Source organism: Macrobrachium rosenbergii, chromosome 25 (genome assembly GCF_040412425.1).
Source record: "Macrobrachium rosenbergii isolate ZJJX-2024 chromosome 25, ASM4041242v1, whole genome shotgun sequence".
NCBI lineage: Eukaryota > Metazoa > Arthropoda > Malacostraca > Decapoda > Palaemonidae > Macrobrachium > Macrobrachium rosenbergii.
The window spans coordinates 12845236-12865590 of record NC_089765.1 but is presented as its reverse complement, the minus strand read 5'-3'; the positions used below and the strand labels follow the sequence as shown (position 1 = coordinate 12865590).

The window sequence follows — 20355 nt, the reverse complement described above, 5'->3', positions numbered from 1 at the left end:
TATATATATATGTGTGTGTATTCATATATTCACACACACACATATATGTGTGTGTGTGCGTGTGAGTGCGTGTACATATATGCATATGCTTATATGTACACACACACACACACTTATATATAAACATTTATATATTCATTATATATTCACACACACGCACACACACACACATATATATATGTGTGTGTTTGTGTGTTGTGTGTGTGTACACATATATACATATGTGTGTGTACATATATACATATGCATATATATATATATATGTGTGTGTGTGTGTGTACACCAATTAAGCACACAAATAATGCTATAACTTTCTTTTAACACAACTCGACGCGTGCTAAACACCTGAACTCTCTCTATTCCTGATATCAATGAGAGTAACTTACTATCAGAGACTAATAGGTTAGACGATAATTCAGAACATATATTTTCAGCAAGAATCTCAGAGATCCCTCGACCGCCAACGAGGTAACATATTGTTGTGTGTGGCTCTAACTTGTATATACTGTACGTACATAGAATCTACTGGTCTCTTTTTACCAGATACGTATGCAATTGTAATATCCACAATTCCCTCTTCACTTCTCGAGTTCTTCGCGCTTTTTTGGATACGCTTGTCACTACAAGGCCTTAAGATCCAAGTGCAGGAAATACGAAGAAATTATGATGTCCGGTAGCGGGAAACGAACCCGGGCTCCATAACCACAACTAGGACACTTCGTATTCAGGTCGGCAACGCGACCTAGTTGTGATTATGGCCTTGCAACCTCATCCTACAACATTTGTTGAAAATGCACCATCCACACCTTGCCCCCAACTTCCAAGAAAATTCATATGAATGATGAAAACTTGCCGATACAAATTTGTATATCATGCACCCACTGAGTATATGACACAAGTAGCATTTAATCAAGCTTGGTATATTATAAAACTATTAATTTATTTACAGTAATTCATAATTAAAAAGCTAATCATTGCAGAATTTTTGCTCTCAGAAGATATATCAAGATTTTATGTAATAAATAATATATATATATATATATATATATATATATATATATATATAAATAGAGAGAGATAGAGAGAGAGAGAGAGAGAGAGAGAGAAAGAGAGAGAGAGAGACTTTTTAGATATTCATCTTGCTGAAATAAATAAAAGGTTCATTTTTGTCAACAATAATACGTTCATTCTTTCTCAGAGCTACCAGTTAATATTAACATTCTTCTGGTTTCAGTGACCTTTGTAGTTGTAACGCCAGAGAAAACCCAATTTATTATTTGTTTATTATTCCTCCATTATTCAGTAATAATAATAATAATAATAATAATAATAATAATAATAATAATAATATAAATACCGTTTATTTCAGCTCAGGATCATGTACAGGAATAGACTATATATATATATATATATATATATATATATATATATATATATATATATATATATATATATATATATATATATATATATATATATATATAATGTGTGTGTGTATTATTGTGACTACATGTAAATGTGCTAATCAAAGCATATAATAATAATAAAATATTTTATTCAAGACTTTAATAAAAAGCACTTTTCCCAGTTTGCTTAAAATGAAAGTCACCCAAACCAGAAAAGGAATAAAATGTTAATTCATGTGGTCTTCCTCCATTGCACAGGCATTGCAAAACTTATTTCAATATAAACTTACAATTTATTGATACTAATTCACATATTACATAAACCTTCTGAATAAATTTTAAGTGATATGTACACTGAAGGTTAGGCGTCGCCTTTTGCTTGTTAACAAACTAGTGCAAAGGCTACTTTTGGCTTTTAAGATGATGTAATTGTCATCCCAGTAGTTACATAATGGATCAGGCGATCACGTGACCTCGAAACTGTTACTCGAAACTGGTTTGGTCCAGTTATTTATGCTGAAAAGGATACTACTAGGGCCATCTATGATCACTTTAAGGAAACCGAGCTTTCCAAACAGAAACTATGGTTGCTTTGATAGAATGCAAAATAACATCTGCATATGCTTAGAGGCAATGACTTTTAAGAAGTATATTTTAACTTATACAAATATTTGTACGTAATTAACAATTATTTAAAAGAAAACTTTCACTAAATAATTCTCAAAGTTAGTTTTGTTATGACAAAAAGCCGGAATGTAGATGCGCGCGCATCCAGTTTGACCAACAGATTGTGCAATACACAACTATTTATCTCTAACTGATATATGTCTATCCTTCGGTATTATCACAGAAATAGTTACTATTTGTTTTCATCTTATTTTCACTCTTGATAAAGACTTGCTAAAGTGTGTTTCAACCCACTCCCGAGCCTTAAAGTCTGGCAAGGTTTGTGCACATGGTTCCCAATGTCACCTTGGGAAAATTGCCGTTCCTAAAAGGTTTCGCTTGAACAAATATTTACAGAAAACAACCAATGGGTACCCCCCAAGGACGTATTGCAGTCAGTTTATAATTTCGTACCATCGTTTATTATAGTTTTTATGTAGTTTCATACAATATTCATATGTAATTAAAGCGTAATAAATCAATTTGTAGATGACAAATGTCGAAACTGTCGCAGGATTACCAATGGTAAGTTTACTAAAAAGGTTTTATTGTACGAAAATTTGGACGGTAATTTTTATAAGACTGCGGAGAAACTACTTGAATTTATAAGTATTATCTTATTAGTTGAAGTTGAATAACGTCTTTTAGTGCTGCTTCACGATATTTATATAACTTAAAAGGCTGTCACGTTGGCTATACTGAAGGATAAATCCCCACGGGTTTTAAACATAGCATTTCTTTTAAGGTATTCCACTACTCTAAATACTAGCTAATTCATGAAACACAGCTCATGCAAATTATTTTATTGAAAATATATGACTGTTTGAAGCTTTCCTCTTTCCTAGTAGCATCTCTGAATGGGTAAAATTTAGCCCAAAATAAAATTTAAAAAGAATCGTTATGTACACTCTCAATGGCCATAGGAGAGTCAGGAATGCCAACTTTTTCAAATCGTAACTTAGGAAAACTAAAGTCAATGTCTTATTTCATGAGCTGTTGGTCGAACCAGAAACAGTAGAATAAGAATAATTCTTCTTTCCTTCTTGGATTCGGGATGAGAATGGTTAGTTATCAGCTATAATATCTTATCAGAACCTCATGTCAGGTTGGTCATCCTGCTAACTAAAATAGACAGACAATTCATTCTCAATTCGTCCCTCCCAGGCGTCAGTTCTAGAGGGAGAAATATTAATTCATATCAGTGCCTTGTTGAGAGAGAGAGAGAGAGAGAGAGAAGACTTTCAAGATGAAGAAGATACATAACTCATTACAGTCGAGTTCATTTTTCGTGGGTTATGACAATTTACACCCGAAGGAAAATGTATGATAAGCCTTCGTATCCTAATAAAGATCTGGGGTTACATAGTAGCGTAGTAATTGTCTATTTAAGCTCACGTCCACCCCAAAAAAGACGTGGGTTCGAATCCTTGTCAGATCAGAGGGGTTTTTATAATTTCCTTCTGGGGTAATAATAATGTACTAATCAAGGGAAACCAATGCGAGATTAAAGCTTATGATATGGTCTCCTAGGCAGCATGAAATTGATTAAATTAGCTCTAATAAGCAAAATCGTATTTTGTGCACACACTTTCTTAGACATTACAGTCCTTATCATTGTGCTATCAAAAGCGGTTTTGTATATATATATATATATATATATATATATATATATATATATATATATATATATATATATATATATATATATATATATATATATATATATATATATATATATATATATATATATATATATATATATATATATACATACATACATACATACATACATACATACATACATACATACATACATACATACATACATACATACATACATACATCTAACGAAAGGTACGTGATTGTACATGATTTTACAGATGAGTAAAACCACCAGCATCTTATGGTGCGAAGGATCTCACTGAAATTACGCCATGGAATCACCAAAAAAAAAAGACAGTATTCCCTAAAAAAAACAAATATCAAACATGTTTACTTTCTTCACTTAGAGGGAGGGAGGAAATCTGGGGTTAAGCCAGGTTATGGAAACAAATTACTCTAGGCAAAGACTAGAGAGTCACTCAGCATCAGATAGGACAGTGAGCAATGTGAAAAGGGGGATTGACCACATACGAAAACACCAATAGGCCTAGACCACCCTTCGTGACGTCAGATTACCATAAATAATAACATAAAAAAGCGTAGCCAGTAAGACTTGAGGCCAAATAATAATAACTAGGACTAATCTTGCCATTATTAAAGTCTATCGTAAGCGGTGAGGCCATTTTAACCAGACGAAAGAAAGCTTAAGAGGACTCCAAGTATCATCAGCTGGGAGGAAGAAGAAGAGGAGTATCTAAACAGGAAGCCCACCCCCTTGTTGCTCCTCATGTTTCCGTATATTTTAGTGCAATTAAAGCTATTGACTCGGTTAAAAGTGAATTTAGAGGTACGTAAATGTGCTGTGATAACATTAATATATTAATAACGTGAGTTTCATGCTGCATTTTCAACGTAGGAGAGAAAATTTTTAAATGGCGCCAGCCAAGTGTTCGAAGTGACGGTGCCATAATTCACTTTTCCGTTTGGGACTGATAATGGCTTTGGGATTTAGTTTTCTTTTTAATTTTTAACTTGACGTTAATATCGAGAACGAAATGTCACTTATAATGATGTAATTTGATATTTTATCATATAGGATTACAGGTTATAGGTAGGAATTTCTTTATTATTCCTATAAATTCCCATAGACGAGGACTGTGAGCGAGGATTCGGACAGCTAGACTGAGACTCAAAGAAAATGGGATTGCATCAGTTAACGTCGTAAGGTATAATTCTACTAATTTATTTATAAAATAATCTTTTGCCACGTATAATAATTTATTTTAAGATTTATGCTTTTCATTATTTTATCAAAGGAATAAATTTGACGTATTCAGTCCATAGTAAATAAGAAAGAGGTAAATGAATATAAAACGTAAAAAGATAGACGCCTAGCAGATTCATTTGATGTTATCTCAGTTGCCTCAGCAGGCCAAATGTCATTTAATGGTATCCTAAGTGATGTAATCTAATATAATATAATATAATATAATATAATATAATATAATATAATATAATATAATATAATATATGGAATTTCAGCACTATACGAAAGAGAGTAGATAGCATACGATGTCACAACTAGGCCTAGGCCAACCTTCGTGACACCTGATTGCTCTGAAGTATACTTAAGCATAATCTATGGGCCTTAATTTGGACCAGCTAAACAATTATTTTAGACCTAATATTGCCAGTAGCGAAGTCTAACGTAAGCATCGAGGTTATTTTAACCCCATAAAAGAGCATTTTAAACGTACGCCTAAGAAAACTTAAAAATATGTATAAGGTTTCAAGTGTATGTAGCTCTCAGTAAGGAGCGTTGGTAAGCAAATGTCTCTGTGTGACTGCTTAGGTTGTCGTAAAATTCAATGTGGTTAGAGCTAGTGATTCAATAAAAAAGTAACAATAGGGGTATATAAATATGCTGTGGTGACACTGATCAATAAAATCATGAGTGTTAAGAGGTATTTTCAACATTTGAGAGAAAATTTTTAAGAGGCGTAGGTTGTGTGCCAAGTCACGACAATGGTGCTGCCATCTATTGTCTGACTTTGTTATGATGTAGTTTTCTTAAGTCTTTTAACCTTGCCGTTGATATCGTAAGTGAAATGGCATTTGTAAGGATACAGTTAATAGGTCCCTGTTATATGAATACGGGTTATAAGTAGGAATCTCGTTACTATTCCTATAAACTGTTTATAAAGAACGTGAACAAAGACACTGTCAGTGAGGCTGAAGTTCAAAGTAAATGGGATTACATCAGTTATGGTTTCTGGTATACTTTAGTAATTTATTTATCATTGAATCTTTTGCCATGCATATTCATTTCTCCAGTTACTAGAAAAGTTATTAAATGGATTAGTTTTATTTCGAAAGAACACGCTATATAACAGTTGCAGAGTAACTTCGCTGGTATTTTAAATATGACGTGGAAATTCCGTAGAGTTTTTCTTTTACTGAAGAACAATCTTCCGTAGTATTGGTCTAGGCCACATTCAGTTTCAGTTAACAGCTTAGTTACTTTGTAACTATAGTTACTCTGTAACTGCAGTTACTTTATACCTGTTACAGCTTGTTGTTATTGAATAAAACGGCTCCAGTTTGCAACTGCTTTCCTCTCCAATGACTGACAAACATCGTTCAATTGCTGGTAGGATGCAGTAGCCTTGAAAAACAATTATCAGAAAGATAGAGGAAACTATATAGGCCTAAAATAATAGCAGTAATTAAGACCAAAAATTTAATCTTAATTACTACTATTAATTTAGCCTATTTTGTTACATGGAAGTTTAGCAAAAGAATAAAAGTATGTCATTAACACACAACAGGATTCACCACTGTTTTCTGACCTTCGTTTATTTTTCCAGGCATCACTGCAACTCCTCAGCCACTCACATGCCCCAGCTTGGCACTGAGGCCTGCCCAACAGAACTTATTAAAAATCAACAGAGAACTTTGCAACCTCTGAGTAAGTAGGCACTTCCAACAATTACATGGTGCACTGTAGGCAGTGCTAAAGGTTGTTTGCGGCGTCCCTAAGGCCCCTAGCTGCACCCACACTTTTTAGCATTTTATTTTGCTTTCATTCTGCTTGCTTGCTTGCTTCAATTTTGCTGTCTAACCACTCCAGCTCCCTCTCTTTTTTACTGTCTGAATACTGAAAGGCTGAAAGTACCCAATCAGTCAATTGTTTGATTCTGCAAGTGAGAGAATATGTCCACTGAGTCTCAAACACTCATTTAAAGATTTAGAGGGAGTCTCGATTTATTATCTGTTTATATAGCGTCATGGAACACGTTGCAAATAAATTGGTTTTTAAACAGTTTATGAATTAAAGTGGTAGACATTCGACCAACGTAATACAATATATTATTTATATCGATATCATGGGAATATTGTTTGTTTTGTGGAGAAAGTTTGAAATGAAAGTCATAACTCTCGTATGCAAGACTCGACGAATACAGCTGTATCCCAAAGTGAGAATGGTTATATATATATATATATATATATATATATATATATATATATATATATATATATATATATATATATATATATATATATATATATATATATATATATATATATATATATATATATATATATATATATTATATATATATATATATATATATATATATATATATATATATATATATATATATATATATATATATATACATATAACACACGCGCACACACATTTCAATTACATTTCCATGAAAGGTCCTGTCTGTCCGGGTGGGGGAAAAGTTAATGAATTTTCTCGGCTTATCCAGATTCATATGCGAGGCCGGAATAGTTTTATTTTTTCATTTATTTAATTCATCTGTGTCCTTTGTTCAACCACGTGAAATATAAACACAGTTTGCCCACTTGGCAACTTCCTTACTTACCAAATTCTGACTTGGGGCATGTCTACCCTTTACCTGTTGGAATTGAGTGTATACCTGCAATTAACGGCATCTCGTATATTATTTGATATTTACTAGTCTGAGGGGTCCACAGTGCGTCCGATTTCTAAACAGTCTTAACCCAAGATCATAACTATTTGTAGCATTTGACTGGCGTCATTAAAAATGAATAATTATATATATATATATATATATATATATATATAGAGAGAGAGAGAGAGAGAGAGAGAGAGAGAGAGAGAGAGAGAGAGAGAGAGAGAGAGAGAGAGAAAGCAGGAAGGGTAATGTAGCATAATTGACAAATGTTTCCTTTGAGATATCATTGCAAAAAAAAATCTACGCTTTTAAATTATCTGGGATATCATTTCTCATAATTTTACTTCAGTAAATTTAGTTTTTTCTTCATTTCCAAAACCCCTTACTCTGGAATTTGTTGCATTCGAATATTAGTAAATGCATAGATTATAATAAAGTTGAAAAGCAAATCAACAGTATACAACATAGCCAAAAAAAGAAAACAATTATAATCTAACAAGGAACTTCAAGGAGAAACATCTGTTTAACTTGAAAATGAAGTCGAAGGTATTTCATTTGTCCCTGTCAGTTGATACAAAAGAAGAAGAAGAAAAATGTCATTTGACGGCAAAAAGTAAACAAACAGAGGCAGAAGGAATCATTTCTGACTGTTTGCTGGTCTCTTTCTGAAACTGCAGAAAGTTTTCGAAGTGGTACGAGACTCCTGTTTGTTGTCCTTTGACTTTCTTTGACTTTCCCTGACCTTGTTAACCCTTCCTAAGTCTCCCCTTTCGTATCCAGCCCCCCACCCCCACTCCCCCCATACCAAACAAAAGAAAGACATCAATTAAGGGCAGAATAAAAGTCACAATAATCAGCAACGATTCAACTCATTTGGAGTTTCATACTGTCAGTTTGGAGAGATTTTTTTCAGTGTAGGATTAAAACTAGGAATGATTTCCATTTGTGCTTGGTCATATTCTCTCTCTCTCTCTCTCTCTTTCTCCTTGACAAGCTACTTGAAAAATGGGGGATTAATAAAGAAAGCAGGACAGAGAGAGAGAGAGAGAGAGAGAGAGAGAGAGAGAGAGAGAGAGAAGTGATCCACCAACTCGTCTATTTGCTCAGATCTCCAGTTGAGGCTTCAGGAAGAAGAAGCTTCAAGAACTTCGAATTTAGGCATTGCCCGAAAAAAGTTTCGAGTTGAAAGGAAAGTCGAGAGGTGGCTTTGACCTCTCTCTCTCTCTCTCTCTCTCTCTCTCTCTCTCTCTCTCTCTCTCTCTCTCTCTCTCTCTCTCTCTCTCTTAAATGATGATGATCTGGTTGTGGCATACAGTATTGCTGTATGTAGTTTGAAAATTCTCAACCCCTACGTTTTCTCTCTCTCTCTCTCTCTCTCTCTCTCTCTCTCTCTCTCTCTCTCTCTTCTACACACACACACACATACACCAATAAATATGTGCATATATATATATATATATATATATATATATATAGAGAGAGAGAGAGAGAGAGAGAGAGAGAGAGAGAGAGAGAGAGAGAGAGAGAGAGAGAGAGAGAACAGAAAGTAACTAACTCAGTCATTATGCAACATTGTACTCGCCATTAAATTTGCATAATTTTCCCCCGGCGAACAAAGAACAGATCATCATCTCTCTCTCTCTCTCTCTCTCTCTCTCTCTCTCTCTCTCTCTCTCTCTCTCTCTCTCTCTCTCTCTCTCTCTCTGCCGGACGTAACGAAGTATTAATGTAAACTCCTAATTGGACATCGCTCGTTGTCGAAGAGAATCGAGGAAAACTCAGGAAAACTCAAAAAACTCAAGATAATCATTTGCATCATCTCCGCTCTCGTGTTCCCCTACTCATTTCATCTCGTTTCTTCTCGGCGTTATTCCGTCGTGAATGACCTAATTACCGCCCTCCAATGTCTAGGAGACTTCTAGATCAGTGCAGTGATTGCTAGTGGGTCTGCCGTTTTATGGGGATTCTTGTGTGAGGCATTTCATTAACACTGAACAATTAAAGGGAAGTTTGCAATGTGTTATAAACTACTCTAGGTTCTTTAGCGTCTAGAAGACTTCTAGACGAGTGCAGTGCTTGCTAGTGGGTCTGCCGTTTTATGGGGATTCTTGTGTGAGGCATTTCATTAACACTGAGCAATTAAAGGGAAGTTTGCTGTGTATTATAGACTACTCTAGGTTCTTTAGCGTCTAGAAGACTTCTAGAAGAGTCCAGTACTTGCTAGTGGGTCTTCATCTCTACATCAATGCTTGTCTGAAGCATATCATTAACAGTGAACAATTAAAGGGAAGTTTGCAACGTATTATAGACTACTCTAGGTTCTTTACCTTCTAGAAGACTTCTAGATGAGTGCAGTGCCTTCTAGTGGGCCTTCCTCTCTACAGGGATGCTTGTCTGAAGCATATCATTAACACGAAAGTAATCAAAACGAATTTCCAATGCATTCTAGACTACTCGAGGGCGTTTTGCGGCGTTCCCTAGGGTCCATAGCTGCACCCACTTTGTTTTTTTTAAACTTTTGCTATATCTGTATCCCCTCTTCCTTAGGAAATCTCGCTGTCCAGCCTCTCTGACTGTTACTTTGTACTGCAAATGGAAGGTTAATTATAGACTGTTATAGACATTCAAGGACGTTACTCCCAGTTCCATCTTTGGGTCCTTCTACTTCATCTGCTTCATTTTCTGGAGCTATTTATCTTGCTGTCCAACCACTCCAACGAACATTTCCTACGTCTTTCTCAGTTATAAAACATCACGTATTTTTTATATATGAAAAACAAAATTTTTTGTTATAAAATTCAGAAGCATACTATCGTATTTTTATCAGTCGTAACTGTCTACAAGTACTGAGAAGGATTGTATCTTATTGAAAAACAATTAATTTTATCCATCATTAAATTATAAAAAATAAATAAATGAATAGTTTTTAAAAATAATTTTATGTCTCATTAAATAATCAAATAAAAACAAATAACTCTGGTGGGGAAAAAATTATTTCATGCATCATTCAATTATAAACAGATAACTATTATTCTTGCTAAGCAATAATTACGTGTCTGTGCAACATATCCTCGTCCGGAAATAGGCTAAACTTATAAAAACTTTCTCAGCAAACCATAATTCTTTAGAAGCTTCTGAAAAAAAGAAACTTTCCCCATAAAAAAACATTGTAAAAAGTATTCCCATCAGCCGTAGCTTACTTGTGTTATATGGGAACATTTTTCTCTCAGAAAAAAAAAACATGTTCCCATTACCCATCGATATTCGTAGTTGGAAAGAAAGCATAAATTCTTTCCGCCAGAAAAGGACATCAATAAAAAACTTTTTTTGTAGTAAGTTGGTACAGAATGACAGAACGGGACGGGACTGAATCAGGTATGGTTCAAGTTTGTTGTGAGTGAGTTTTGTTTTTTCGTATATTACAAAAATTATTACCTGAGGATTTTATGTAATTAGAACCTCGAACGTTCAAGCAAAGATACATCGCATTACTGTACAAGAACAATTCACCTTGTACTTTCGTAGTATATTTATATATTTACTTATTTATTTATTAGTTTGTTCATTTATCATTTTTTTTTCTAATAACTGATACCTTCCTTCTGCATTTCATTTTAAATTTTGTAACTTCTTTCAAGTTGAAATTTCCAGTCAGTGGCCCCTGTAGTCTTGTCCCATATGAATAAGGGTTTATTTTCTTAATAATAATAATAATCTAATTGTAATCATATCCCCCCCTCCAGATCCATGTTAAGATTGTGAACGCAAGAGTAATTCATCTTGAAAACTTAATCCATTTTATACCTAATTATCATGTCAGTTATGTTCAAATTCCGATTCATTTCTCTACTAAGATTAAAGAAAATATATCAGCCATAATTTTTTTAAAGTGAAATTTAGGAAAATATGTTTAAATCTATAGTCAACTGAAATAATATTGAAATATATATTATGCAATACATAATTATGTATCCTAGAGTATACAGGGTTATACAGGCACACATAACGAGTGTATACATGAACCATTAAGCTGATTTTATTCAGTAAGTTAATTTTAAAAAAAAGCTTTACCCATTAATGTACTTACGGCCAGCTGTCCAGTCCATTGTGATGTGTTTATTAAAAGCAAAAGGGGCCATTACTGCGCAGTGTGAAATTAATTTCCATGGCATGTGTTCCAATCTCTCTCTCTCTCTCTCTCTCTCTCTCTCTCTCTCTCTCTCTCTCTCTCTCTCTCTCTCTCTCTCTGTGACGCAGTGCTAAGAAATAGTTCTTGGCTCCCATAACAATGCATAGATTTTAACCTCTCTCTCTCTCTCTCTCTCTCTCTCTCTCTCTCTCTCTCTCTCTCTCTCTCTCTCTCTCTCTCTCTCTCTCTCTCTCCCATTCGTCTTGATTTAGCGTCTTTCTCCCAGGCGAAAGGAAGTGAAAGTCAGAATGAAAGTTGAAGCGAAAGTTGGAAGAGAACGCGAATAATAACAGATAAGACGAAAGGGGTGATTTAGGAAAATAAATAGGGCGGAATAAGTGAGGATACAAGCATCGATAATTCGTTAGCCGAGAATACGTGTAAGGAAGATTTATAGTAAGCATTATGTCAAGTATTAAATTTATATTTTCTTCTGGAAGATTTTTATAATTGTGTATGTATATATAATATATATACACACATTCATTTCTATATATATATACATATATACATATATACATACATACATTCAAAATAGGAGCAACATTGCAACGGAGCAATTAAAAGAAATCTGCGCCAGCCATCCACGTAACGAGCGGCAATCAATTCGGATCTCCGGAAGCTGTTGTGTCTCTGTTACGTCCAAAATCTATATAAATATATATATTTCTATATATATATTTATTTATTGGACTCGATCCGTAGCAGGACCGACGCCTCGTCTCTCGGATTTTCTTTAGCACGTCGTAAATTCAAAGGTTTGTTCTGATTAGAAGGAAAGATTTCACTTGACAGGTTTCTTGTCTGGGTTAAGGAATTTCCTGTCTGTCTAGGGCAAATGACGTTCTGCCTATTTAACTGTCTAAGCTATCTATATAGCTAGCGATCTGTCTATCTAGCTAGCTAGCTGTCTGTCTGTCTGTCCGTCTACCCACTTGTTTGTAGTCATAACCAGGACTTCTTACAAACTCTTAATGTAGTAAGACGTGTCCTCAACATGTCAGCAACTTATCGTAAGTGCATCACGAACAGGTTGCGTTCAAGTCGACAATTTACTGGTCCTAACTACGGTTTCATACGAACTCTTAATGTAGTTAGACATGTCATCAACATGTCGACAACTTATCACACATCATAAACAGGTTGCATACAAATTGATGATTGATTGGTAGTCATTACCAGGACTTTGTACGAACTCTGAAGTGTAGTCAAACATATCATGAACATGTTGGCAACCTTAGCTTCATACAAACTCTGAATGTAGTGAAACATGTCATCAACATGTTGGCAACTTATTGCACAATCACAAACATGTTGCATACAAGTTGAGGATTTATTGACAGCCTTAACTACAGCTTCTTACAAACTCCCAGTGTAGTAAACATATTATCAACACGTCAACAACTTTTCGCAAACACATCACAAACATGTTGCATACAAGTCGACATAAATGATAAAATTTAAACAACAAACACTTGCTTAATTAAACGACGTCCAGTGTGGGCCGGCTTACTCAAGGTTAATTACCTGTGGACAGGTAATCTCCTTTGACCAAGCCGCCGTGGCCTCAGTTAGCCGGCATCCAGTGGACTGGGAGATTACTGGGATATTACTGGGAGATTACTGGGAGATTAGCAGAAGCCAAAGGCGCGCAGATTAATAGGAAAACTGGGGAAGTAATCCTACAGTGAGCAGTTTGGAAATTCAGAGAGGTTAATAGCAATTTAAGGGGTACGGATTGAAAGAATAATGATTAGTTAATATACTAAGCAAACATTCGCTGTAGGGAGAGTTTGCTGAGTGGATTAATAATCTAGATAAATTGAGTAAATCCCCCGTGGATTAATGTGGTCCTGATCCCGAGGCGAAAGAACAGAATCCTGATAAAAATCCCACTTAATGAAACTTAATTGCCATTATTCATCTCCTCATTATCGCGAGTTACGTATTTCCATGAAATTTAGAATAGAAGAACCTCACTTTCTTATTGTCAGGATCATTATTATGAAAAGACAGAAGAAGAAGAAAGACTCAGAGAAAGACAAACTACAAGGAGAGAGAAAGACGCAGAGAAACGATGGCAAGACACAAACACAGAAACTCACAGAACACAGAAATGTAAAAAAAATAAAAAATCTTGTCTTTTGTCCACTACTCAAGAACTAAGACACTGTCTTTGTTCTCCCATTTCTCAGGCACAGACAGGAATCCGTAACGCTGATCCGCATACAGTTCGTCATAGGCCTCTCTCTCTCTCTCTCTCTCTCTCTCTCTCTCTCTCTCTCTCTCTCTCTCTCTCTCTCTCTCTCTCTCTCTCTCTCTCATTTAGTCGAGATTCTGTTGGAGTTTGCAGTTAGTACAGTTATGTTGCAAGTATTATTATATAGTTATATAGCAGTTATAAATAATTGTAAAGTGATTCTCTCTCTCTCTCTCTCTCTCTCTCTCTCTCTCTCTCTCTCTCTCTCTCTCTCTCTCTCTCTCTCTCAGCTTTTCCACTCATACCCTTTCCCACTCTCTCTTCTTCTTACCTTTCAAATGACGTCCATTTGCAACGTGTGTATGTGTGAGTAGGAGAGAGAGAGAGAGAGAGAGAGAGAGAGAGAGAGAGAGAGAGAGAGAGAGAGAGAGAAAGCAAATCAGACTAAGAGAGCATCTCCCATACACTTCCGTACGAGAGAGAATTTTCCTAAGTTTTAGGTAGAGAGATCACCTCATTACCTAACCTGACTTATTGACCGTTAGTGCCCAAAGCACAATGATAATTTTGGCCCAAATTTCGGTTTCATGGCCCCCCCCCCTTCCCCCCTCCCCCCTCTCATCCACTCCAGACAGCCTTTGAAAACTGTGCTTTTCTAAAACGGCAAATGATGTTAGATTTTCATCTTGGTAACCTAAAGCTATTTGCCAAAACGAATGATTATCGCCCCCCGTAGGGGGTTAGTGCCGTCAGTGCACCTCATGCGGTGCACTGTAGGCATTAATTAAGGTTTTTTTGCTGCTGTTTGTAACCCCTTTCCTTCCTTTTACTGTACCTCCTTTCATATTCTATTTCTTCCATCTTACTTTCCTCAACCCTCTCCTAACAATTGATTCATCGTGCAACTGCTTTGAGGTTTTCCTCCTGTTACGCCTTTCATACCTTCTTACTGTCGATTTCCGTTTCAGCGCTGAATGACCTCTTGGGTCCCAGTGCTTGGCCTTTGGCCTAAATTCTATATTCAATTCAGTTCAAGTGATTATCGCGCCCAATAACTATGATTAATCAGTTTAAGAGTATACCTTTTGTCTTCTCAGACCCTCTCGAAAACGTTACGTTTGCGAGAATTGATAGAAAATAAAGAAATCTTTAACAAAAAACAAGAAAGACAAAGAATCAAGGGCCATCTCGCGGAGGAGAGCACAAGAAGAAGAAGAAGAAGAAGAAGAAGAAGAAGAAACAATGGAAGCGTTTGATGCAACCCAATTATTCGCGAGGGTCAGAAAGAGTCTTCGGAAAGATCTGTGGAAAATGGTTTAATTAAACTTTCGTTCCCGACTTTTCTCGGCGATGGCATGCTTTGGTGTCTAATTAGAACGATGGCATTGTTGTGCCCGGATTAAAAAACGGCGATTCCGTAGCGAAATAACGACGAAATAACTGAATAGTTGTTGTTGTCATTATTTTTTTTTTTTGCCGGGTGACGTGACGTCACGTGAGCCGAACGTTTGATCAATTTTTGTTGGACGTTGGAAGGATGGAGCCAGGTATTTGCGTGGCTTTAAATATGTATGTGTATGTGCGTATACACGTACATATATGTGTGTACGTGCGCACACGCATTGCAGAGTACGTAACCTTACCCTTGCTGAAGAATCATTGTTGTTGTTATTTTTTGCGGGAGAACGTGACGTCATGTGAGCCGAACGTTTGATCAAATTGTTGGACGTTGGGAAGATGGAGCTAATTACTTACGTATGTATGTATCTGTGTGTGTGTGTTCGTGCGTGCGCTCACTGAAGGGTTACATAACCTCGCCCTGCTACCCTTCCCCCCGCCCCTCCCTCCCCACGAGAAGTTAGAATTCCTGTCGGAATCATTTTCCCAGGCCATTCCTGCTTCCTAACCTCATTCCCGTTTCTCCCGTCATATTCCATTTCCTTGACTCCTTTTTTTTTTTAGAGTCATGACTCACGTAGCCGACTCTGAGTCCTTTGATCGTTACGGCGGATAAATTGTCCTCCACAGAGAGAGAGAGAGAGAGAGAGAGAGAGAGAGAGAGAGAGAGAGAGAGAGAGAGAGAACTGAGTGGTAGGGACGACATCAAAAGCCGTTTGCTCGTTCTGTCTTTTAGTCAGACATTTAGTATCTGACCTCCAGCGAGGACTTTAAGATCTCTCTCTCTCTCCCTCTCTCTCTCTCTCTCTCTCTCTCTCTCTCTCTCTCTCTCTCTCTCTCTCTCTCTCTCTCTCTCTCTCTCCTATTCATTACAGATAAGCAAAGTATTAAATCAGTTTGGTTTCCTTGTCGAAAGAAATATAAAACCCTGCTTTTTTTTAGGATTTTCAGCACTGTGAATCGCAGATAAGTAGCAGAATTGATAAGTAAGCATGGAGAGAGAGAGAGAGAGAGAGAGAGAGAGAGAGAGAGAGAGAGAGAGAGAGAGAGAGAGAGAGAGATGGTATACAAAGATTGATCCAGGTCTAGTCAATATTTTTTCTGACAGAGCAAACGAGATACCCGAATTTATCGCCGATCGTTAAATAGATTGCTAGAGCAGATTTCTTTTAATTGCTGCTTGCAATGTGACCCCATTTATATCAACAAGGTGTATATGTATATATACACGTGCTTGCTTTCAGGCAAATAGAATATTTCAGGTCAAAATTCTAAAAAAAAAAAAAAAAAGGAAAAATGCGCGCACGGTCGTAATGGCTCTCAGCTAACAAGCATAATTTCGCTTGTTCCTTCAATTCCCTTCCTAGTTTCTCTCTCTTCTGGCATTCTCTCTCTACGTCATTCCTCTCATTTTCTCTTCCTACTCTCGCATTTTTGCTTTAATTTTTGCTTTCATTTCCTCTTGCCAAGTGCTTGGACACTTAATCATGACGAATGGCAGGAAAGGATATTGCAGTTTTAAAAAGATGAGAGGAATTATTTTTTTGTGATACGGTGGACATTGTCTAATATTTTTCTATTCTGTGGAATGGCTGTCGTTTTCGTGATATTAACGAGATTAGGGACAGAGAGAGAGAGAGAGAGAGAGAGAGAGAGAGAGAGAGAGAGAGAGAGAGAGATTCAGACTACGTTTAATCTTCCGTATTATTTTTAAGCAACAATTTTCGTACGTAGATATTCATACATACATTTTTCATACTTGCTGAAAAAAAGTATTGGACTTTTTCGTTATGATTTTTTTAAGAAACTGGCGTCACAATCACAATGGTCTTTATCGACGATGACCATTGCTCTTGTGACACCATTTCATGACAGTAAATAAACCAGTCTTAAACTTTATCAAATAAAAATAATACAGAGTTTTCTTGCTAATCATCATCACATCTCTCTCTCTCTCTCTCTCTCTCTCTCTCTCTCTCTCTCTCTCTCTCTCTCTCTCTCTGTTTCTCTCATATTCTGAGAGCAGGACTGCATTACAGGCATACTTTCTATACTTTCTCTGTGCTTATATTTTCGAATACTTTCACTCTCGTCTCGAGAAATTCAGGAGATTGCCTTGTTACAACTTTGGGAATTTTTTTTGTATTTTAATTTATAACTTACAAAGGAACATGGAAGCATAGTTTAGCTCATAAATATTAAGCTTTTCCTTCCTTCCTCCTTCACAGCTCGCATGTGTGTGTGTATGTGTGTGTTTGTGTGTATGTGTTGTAAATTAAAACTTGTTGGCTATTCAACATTCAGGGTTCTCATAAACACTCGATTCACTAACTACTTTTATTATTATTATTATTATTATTATTATTATTATTATTATTATTATTATTATTATTATTATTATTATTATTATCCAGAAGACGAACCCCATTCATATGGAACAAGCCCATAATGCCGCCTTATCTATACCCAGGAAAGTCAATTAATTTTTTGTCATGGGTGAACAAAGTTTAATATGTTTTTTTTTTTTTTTTATAAATAACTAAATGATTTTGTGAGTTGACCCCTCTATATAGTTCTGTATATTGTTTTTAGTATTTGGTGGCCTTGTAAACATTGCACCTCTTCTTCTTCCATTTCTGTATAAAGTAATTGACCTTTTACTTCTCCTTGTGCTTCTTCTTCTCCCTCTTTTTCTTCTTCTTCTTCTTCTTCTTCTTCTTCTTGCATATTGTTTTGTAGTATTTGGTGACTTTATAAGCCGTTGTCTTCCTAGAATATTATTCCTCTTCTGTATAAAGTAATTGACCTTTCACTTCTCCTCCTCCTCCTCCTCCTCCTCCTCCTCCTCCTCCTCCTCCTCCTCCTCCTCCTCCTCCTCCAACCCAGAGACGTAACTCTCCAACGCCCCAGCAATTTCGAGGTCCTTCTTCAAAGATGACATCTCTCTCCCCAGACGATTCCCTAGGCTAGGATCATCCTCTCTCTCTCTCTCTCTCTCTCTCTCTCTCTCTCTCTCTCTCTCTCTCTCTCTCTCTCTCTCTCTCCACAATCACCTCATTCCTACCCCCATTCACTTTTTGGGCGGTTCCTTCTGCCCCCTAAGGGCAGTCGACTGCCATAGCTCGGTGGACGCGGCGTCAGGGTCATCTAGGAAAGTAAATTTTAAGCCCCCCTAGAGGGACTTGGCACCTGCGTTCGAAGGTTTCACGTGGCTTTGACTTCGGCCCAAGTTGCTAACGAAGTTTGTGTGTGTACTTTAGTGGCTCTTAGTTGGGGAGAGAGAGAGAGAGAGAGAGAGAGAGAGAGAGAGAGAGAGAGAGAGAGAGAGAGAGAGAGAGAAAGAGAGTATGTGTTTGGTCATTTATAGTATTTATTATTTTATTATTTTTATGGAAAAAATATGCATAGTGATTTAACAAACACACACACACACACACACACATATATATATATAATATATATATATATATATATATATATATATATATATATATATATATATATATATATACATACATATACATATATATATATATGGTAACATCTTTGATACATCACTGTTAACGTCCATTCCTATAATGTAAATACAATGAATCTTTAAATCTTCAAACTTTTCCCTTACTAGAAAATGCTAAGGTATCCTTGGAATATTCACATAACCTTAAATTCCCATCTCTATATGAATTCCATAAGGATACTCAAACTCGACCAGTTGCTAGCGAAAGGAATAACCAATTTATTTATTTCACTCGCAAAGTATTCCAATCTCAGCCCTCGCCTTGCTTCGAGAAAAGAAAGCACAAGCAAAAATGGGTCCTTCTCCAAAATCCTCTGCTTGGACCTCCCTCCATTTCCTCTCGTCCCTTCCTGTTCCTTGCTGCCTTTTCTGAAGCATTTGACGAAGTATTTTTGAAAGAACTGAAGTATTTTACGAATTGTTAGAAAAGAATAGAATATAAAATTTAGGCCAAAGGCCAACGAGGCGCTGGGACCTATGATGAGATTATTCAGCACTGAGAGGGAAATTGAGAGTGTAAAAAGGTTTGAAAGGTGTAACAGGAGGAAAACCTCAAAGAGAAATTGAGTGTATAAAAAGGTCTGAAAGGTGTAACAGGAGGAAAACCTCAGTAGGAAAAACTCAAAGGGATATTGAGAGTACAAAAAGGTCTGAAAGGTGCAACAGGAGGAATAAAACCTTTTTGCAATTGCACATTGCACTATGAAATAATTGTTGGGAGAGAGTTGAGGAAAGTTAGATGGGAGAGAGAGAATAGGAATGGAGGTACAATAAAAGGAATGACAGGGGTTGCAGCTAGGGGCAGAAGGGACGCTGCAAGGAACCTTAATATCTACAGTGTAACAGTGTGCCGTTTTTTGTACTCGTTCAGTATACCCAAATTCATACCAAAAACCCCACAACAAAACGCAGTGTTCCTCTCAACTCCCACACAACAGCCTTCAATCACGAGGCTCAATAAATCGTACTTTTTTTATGGGTACTTTTCATCATCCGATTTTTGTCGCGTTTTATTTGTTGTACGTAGCGTCCAGCAATATCTCTGGGGCCATCATTTTTCCTTTATGGCACTCATTTTATTTACTTCCCGCAGTTGCAGTGGGCTGTAAATAGTTTCATTTGTCTGCATCTGTATGTTATCACTTTTGCTTCTCTCTCTTTCCTGTCTCAGTGTCACCATCCTGCCGAGGTGAAATCATTCTCTCTCTCTCTCTCTCTCTCATGCATATGTGTGTGTGAATCATAGAGTGCAATACATTAACATGAGACTGTGAATTTGTATTGCATCTTCAGTCCCTGAAGATTTGGCAACCTTTGTTACGAAAGCCTTTCTTTTGTAGAATATAATGATTTTGCCCCCTTAATATTTGCTTCATTTTTTTCTTAATTTTCAATATTTTCTGGTGGAAATATTTAAATAAACTTGT

At 36.2% G+C, this 20355-nt stretch overlaps 1 protein-coding gene across 3 annotated transcripts in view; it reads left to right on the top strand.

The window, feature by feature from the left end:
* The first annotated feature begins 4404 nt into the window (after positions 1–4404).
* Positions 4405–20355, top strand: part of LOC136852341 (uncharacterized) — a 60033-nt gene continuing 44082 nt past the window's right edge. Inside the window, exons 1-2 of one of the 3 annotated variants that reach the window (XM_067126911.1) lie at positions 4405–4521; positions 6542–6642. The gene's annotated coding sequence lies outside the window, so the exon portion shown is untranslated. Of the gene's footprint in view, positions 4522–4827; positions 4901–6541; positions 6643–20355 lie in introns of those variants that run through there. The other 2 variants (XM_067126913.1, XM_067126912.1) reach the window with 2 other exon arrangements.